This window comes from Perissodus microlepis, chromosome 6, assembly GCF_051167445.1.
Source record: "Perissodus microlepis isolate ML-2025 ecotype Zambia chromosome 6, ASM5116744v1, whole genome shotgun sequence".
NCBI lineage: Eukaryota > Metazoa > Chordata > Actinopteri > Cichliformes > Cichlidae > Perissodus > Perissodus microlepis.
In genome coordinates this window covers 1,751,907-1,758,258 of record NC_140466.1, presented here as the reverse complement: position 1 = coordinate 1,758,258, position 6,352 = coordinate 1,751,907, and the positions used below count along the sequence as shown (strand labels likewise).

The 6,352-nt window shown below is 38.8% G+C and overlaps 1 long non-coding RNA gene across 1 annotated transcript; it reads left to right on the top strand.

Annotated features, from left to right (window-relative positions):
- The first annotated feature begins 1,030 nt into the window (after positions 1-1,030).
- LOC146384787 (uncharacterized) lies at positions 1,031-2,297 on the top strand. The gene is made up of 3 exons (XR_014800426.1): positions 1,031-1,365; positions 1,471-1,584; positions 1,727-2,297. It is a non-coding gene; the product is annotated as an uncharacterized LOC146384787 (long non-coding RNA).
- Positions 2,298-6,352: the final 4,055 nt, after the last annotated feature.

The window sequence follows — 6,352 nt, the reverse complement described above, 5'->3', positions numbered from 1 at the left end:
GTCTGTAAATGTTTCTTCTCCAATTGGATGATGATGAGACCGTGACACGGGATGCCACCTTTAGTCTTGTGATGAAGCAAAGCTGAGGAAGAAGTGTGATTAAATGGGACCACATGTGTGCTGCTGAGAAGGATGTACAGGGGCACCTGCAGCCAAATCCAAGCCGCCTCAGGTTAGTTGTATTTGCTATAGGACTGAGACAGCTGAGGCATCAAATGTTTGATTAAACGGATGAAAAAGAGAAGTTTCTTCCCTGTAATTATGGCTTTTTCAAATATGTAGTAAGTTCAGGTCTGTCAGCGTGCTGAGGTCACAGAAACAAGAAGCTTCAGACTTCAGAGTGTTGTTTACAGTTGTCTGTCATCATGATCTCCCCTGAAGTTTATCACTATTAGACAAGCAGTAAGTCCACAGTACTGTCATGAAGATTCTGACTTTGGTCATGGTTGCAGAATATTTTATAATATACTATATATTATTTTTTGTAATTCATTTTTTTCTGTTAATCAAAAATTTACTTTGTGAAATTAGAATTTGAGAATGAAGAATGTGACGATATATTTTTGTTCGATATTTAATTTCTCGCAGTTGCAATTGTTAAATAAAAAAATAAAAATATATTCTTATAATTTAGCAAACTAATTTATCATATATATATCTGTATTAGTTTTAATAAATTAATTTGGCACCTGCATTGAAAATACTATATTGTATTCATACAGAATCAGTTTGGTATCATTGTTTGTCTGATTGCTGAAACTAAGAGCTGCTTTGATCTGTTTAGATCTAAAGTATCCAAAGTTGAGCTCTGATGTTTCTTCACCCCTGTGTGTGATATGTGATTTCCTACATGCTGGCAGAGCAGAGCAGCAGTTTGTGCTCACAGATGGTGACGGTGTGGAGAGACGGTGGCGTTTCCTCAGAAGAACCAGCAGAGTCACAAAGGACACCAGTCCATCTCACCACCGTGACTCGCTGACTGATGCTCGTCTGCACTGCACAGAGGAAATCAACTGACCGAGGTTTGTCCAGTGACGTGTTATGAATGTATATTTGTTTTATGCTTACAGATGTGTTTTTCTTGACAGAGGCTCTGCAGAGGTTAGACAAAGCAGAGAAAACATGTGCTTTACATTTTACTGTGATTTACTGGGATATTTGTTGCCTGATGTTCAGCAGGAATGGAATCAAAGGGAGATGTTTTTGTAATGATGTAAGTAAATCTTCAATATTATTTATTTTCTTGGTTATATTAGGAGTGTTTCTGAGTGAGGGAGGGAGGAGTCATCATCCAGGTAAAGTGACGTGGATCAGTGGATACACTTGTCTCCCCTTTAAAGGAGACGATCAGAGTCATCCTTAAATGTTAGTGCTTTCAAATACACAAACATTTTTAAAGGACAAAAATGAACATCCAACTTTGGCTGGAACACAAAATAAATCTTTGCATGTGTGTTTTCAAACTCTCAGATGGGCAGCATATCAGTCTTGGACTGTCTAACCCGCAGCACTGAATGACCACCACACATGAGCATGTTCCTGCAACATCCAGCAGCTTTGTTCATCTGTGTGCTTCTGCTTTTGGTAAGTAGAGTTACCCAACTACAGTAACTCTAAACACATGCCATCCATTTCTAACGGCCTGGTTACTTCCTGTCAGTTGCTTTAGAAACCATGTGGTCACCTGACCTAACACTGTTTCTTCTTCTTCCCCTTAATGTTGAAGTGTCACATGTCAAACAGCTGGAGAGGAAACTACACCAGTGTACTGGGATGTTTCACCAACACGTGCCAGATGCTGTTCCTTCATGGTGACATCACCAGAGACAGCCCCGCCCACCTCAGGACCTCGCCATTGATCATCATGATTATAATGATGACAGCGAGCGGAACTAAGACTGTAAAAATCCACGACCAGAATGTTTAGATGCTTTCTAATTATTCATGAATACTGAGGTTTTGTCTCTTTTTTCTCATTTGTTACTAACAAAGTTCACAAACTCACACAGTTTACATTCTGTATGTTTCCATCTTTACCAGCCACAGTCTAACTGCAATTAAGAAAATAATCCTTAGAAATCGTCGTTTTTCTCTTTTGTAATTGATGATAATTCAGTGAATATACTGCGCTGCTTCCTTTTATTGCGTCTCACATTGCTTTATGTTTTTCAGTGTCCAGTTATTTTTCACTGCTGTTTGAATTCTCTGTATGTTTGACCCTGTAGACTGTTTGATGGACTGCTTGTCTTCCTGTTTGTAACCGCCGCCTGTTTCTGACTAAAGATTTGGATTTGTGACTTCAACACAGCCTCTGCGTGTCCTCCCTTTGTGTCCTCTTCCTCTGTGAATGTGTTGCATGTGTCACAGATTCATTTTATTAACAGCTTTCCCACAGTGAGTTGCATCAGCATTCATTCACAGCACATTTCAGAAGGATTCAGATTAATACAGTGATCTTATAGTCAGAATGATCCTGACAGAGTGCCACTAAATTATCTTTCATCAGGTAAATTTAAAGTTCAGTATTTCAAAGCAGGCGTTATGAAGAATCCTGCTGGCATTAGGACTGTAACAATATGTACTTACAAAGTCTAATTTTTCTAATTATGTTAGAATATTGGAAGATAACCAACTTTTAGTGTTTTCTGCATATTAATTATTCTGAAATAGAGACGTGACTCTAACTGTACAGAAGCACTAAACAGCTGACAATCTAACACACATCATTGGCCCGAGCCGTCATGCACAGTGAGTCTGATCCTTTGCTGTGACAGTCTGACAAGCATGTTTCTGGTCAGTTTGGAAGAAATAATATCACAATGTTGATCTTTTTTTCAATATTCCTTCTCTTTTACAACATAAACTGTGATCAAAGCTACTTGTGTTCACAACAGGCCGGAAAAAACCTGTAAGAGCCGTTTATACTCATGTAGATTAATACTCAGGTTTTTACCTTTTTTGTTTCACGAAGCGTTAACAAGGGAAAATCCCCAACTTAGACATTAGTCACAGGATATTTTATTAAAGCAGCTTAGCAACGGTACAACAAAAAACTCTTCTTTGATTAATAATAAAGAGGATTTAATTTTAGCAAAAGCACACGTAGATAAACTCTGGTATAGTACTCTTCATCATTTCAAACATAAAAGGCTGGAGGTTGACCTTTAACCTCTCAGGTGTGATTAGAGATGAGCTGAGGGGACTTCAGTCCACCTCCCTCCCACTTCTCCTTTAAACACGATGGAGGTGAGAGCAGCAGAGAGATACTGAGCTCCCAGACACACAGGGCCTTAAAAACCAACCACTAAACTAACTGGAAACCTGATGTGATGATCTCAGTGCAGCTCGTAGACGGATTCCCATTTTAAACTCAAACTCCGGAGCTGAAGCAGAGTCTGCTGCTGTTTTGTGATTCCTGTGAGCAGTGAGTTACAATCATCCAGGATCAGAAGCATGCAGCATTTCATGCACAATCACTGATGGTAAAAACAGGTTTTAACTATGCTGCTTATGTGAGAATGATGCCTGTGATCAAGTTTCAAATCTGTGCAACAATTCAGAATAACATTTGTTCCTTTGCTTTAGCTCCAATAATCAGCAGATCTGTAACAATTTTAACTGCAGAACGATTTTATGCATCCAGCTGGAGTTAACCTTCATACTGTGTGACAGTCTGTGAGCTGTGTTTAAATCACTGAGGGGTATAACTGCGTGTAGTCAGAGAGGTAATGGTAATAAGATTTATGCTGGGAAAACCTGCATGAAATAAAAAATCTGGAGCTAAAATCCGAGAGATGCTCTAAAAAACAGGTGTCGAACTCCAGGCCTCGAGGGCCGGAGTCCTGCAGGTTTAGATGTGTCCTTGATCCAACACAGCTGATCTAAACGGCTAAATTACCTCCTCAACATGTCTTGAAGTTCTGCAGAAGCCTGTTAATGAACTGATCATCTGATTCAGGTGCAAAATCTGTAGCTTGGAAACATCTTGGGGCTTAAAGGAGATATATAACTGAATATCATCTGCGAAATGTCCATAAAAGTGCTCAATAAGTGTTGAAGAGGAAGTAAATACAGCAAGAACAATAAAGGCCCCAAAACTGAACCTTGTGGCACACCATAGGCAAGAAAAGTAGAAGAGGACCTGTACTTAGAGGTAGCCACAGAAAAGGATCGTTCATGCAAATAGGATTCAAACCAGTCCAAAGCAGCCCCTGATATACCCACCCAGTGTCTCAGCCTATCTAGCAGAAGGCGGAGGTCAGGTCCAACATCAACAGAACGGAGCGTTCTCCTGCATCACATCTCATCAAAATGTCGTTGGAGACTCTAATAAGTGCAGTTTCAGTAGAGTGAGCTCTACGAAAGCCAGGTTGGAATTTATCCAGAACGCTGTTTTCATCTAGAACAGCTATAAGCTGCTTAGCCACAACCTTTTCTAAAATCTTAGCAATGAACAGTCATTTTGAAATCGGTCTGTAGCTACTGAGAAGAGAAGCATCAAGCTTGGGTTTTTTTAACAGTGGGTGAATAACAGCATTCTTACAATAAACAGGGACCTGACCAGAAACCAGTGAGGTATTGATAATTGTGAGCACACAGGGACCAATAGACTGAAGGACATTTTTAAACAAAGATCCAGGTAAAATAACAAGAGAGGATGCTCATCGAATCAACTCACTTGACCAGCTCTGGTAAGGACACAGGTAAAATACAGGCCTAGCTTGAGTTGGAGCAGACAAGAGAACACAGAAGGAGAGATATTGTTCCTCACGTTACTGACTTTTTCAATGAAGAAAGTAAGAACAACAACAACAACAAAACATAAATAAAACAAACATTAGGTCCAGTGTAAACTCTGCCATAACTTTGTACAGATCAGTAATGTTGGTGAAAACACTGAAGTCAAAGCTGATTATTCCTTTCACACCAGACATTTGTGGGATTATAAGAACAAAAAGCTGTTTTTATTCTGAAGTGATGATATGACCAAACTAATGAGGAACATACAGACTGAGGTCACATATGAAGCTGGGATGTTGTACAAAAATATACCAGAATAAATATGAGACTTACCGTACACTGTGAGCTTATATGATGATTTCCTGTTTCCTTTTCCTGTTTTAGAGTCGACAGTATAAATCCCTGAGTCGTTCCTCTGCAGCTCTGTGAGTGTAAAGAGTCCAGAGTTTCTGTCCCACTGAAGTCTGTTCTTATAAATGTCCTCTGATATGTCAAATATCCCCCCTTATTCACCCCAGCAATAATCGTTCCTCCATATAACAGAAATCCTTCCTCCTGCACAGAGTCAGGTAGAGTGATGTTTCCTCCCACAGTGCCCGTCAGGTTCTTCTTCACTTCCTCAGAAGCAGAAAATCTCTTTTTTTTTTTTTTTTTTTTTTTTAAATTTATATATTTTTTTATTAAGGTTTCAAAAGCAGGCATTCGCAGTATGTACATCATGTAAGCATACTTCTTGCTTATATTATCTGCCTTAGATACCGAAATAATATTTTAATTTACATCCGAGTCATAAAGAGAGAATACTTACAACTATATACAATCACATAATCCGAGATAAGAAAACAAACAAAACCAACAAACCTACAAACAAAACAAAACAAAACAAAAAACAAAAACAAAAAACGAATGTGTTGGTAGGGGGTGATCCTATAAATATATATTCTCATACATCACAGTTATTGGTTTGTAAAAATAAAATCTGGCCTGTGAGGCGTGATATATTTGACCCAGTTTTCCCAGTATGATGTAAATTTCTCCAGCTTGTGGTTAACAGAAGCTGTTATCTTTTCCATGTTGTAGATTTCCATTGTGATTTCCATCCATGTACTTATGTTTGGGCTCTCCGGGATAACCATTTTCTGGTGATACTCTTTTTACAGGCCACCAGTAGAATATTTACTAAATGTTTATCATATTTAGGCCATTCCTGAGGTATATATCCAAAGAACATAGTCTTACTCTCGAGGGGTATTTCGCATTTAAAGATATCTTGTAAGACATTATGTATTTCTCTCCAATAATCCCTCAAGATAGAGCAGTTCCAAAAAATGTGGTAGTGATTTGCACTTTGATTTCCACAGTTCCTCCAACAAGCAGGGGAGTTATCATCATAGTGAGACTTCTGAGAGGGTGTTATAAAATATCTAATTAGGCACTTCCAGCCGAATTCCCTCCACTTTTGTGAGCTGGTACACATCCACTGATACCTCCATATTGCCGTCCATTCTTCCTCTAATATTTTTATCCCTCCTTCCTTCTCCCATTTTGTTCTAATATATGAGGTCGAATGTGGTTTCAAATCCATTAGACCCTTATACAGACATGATACAAT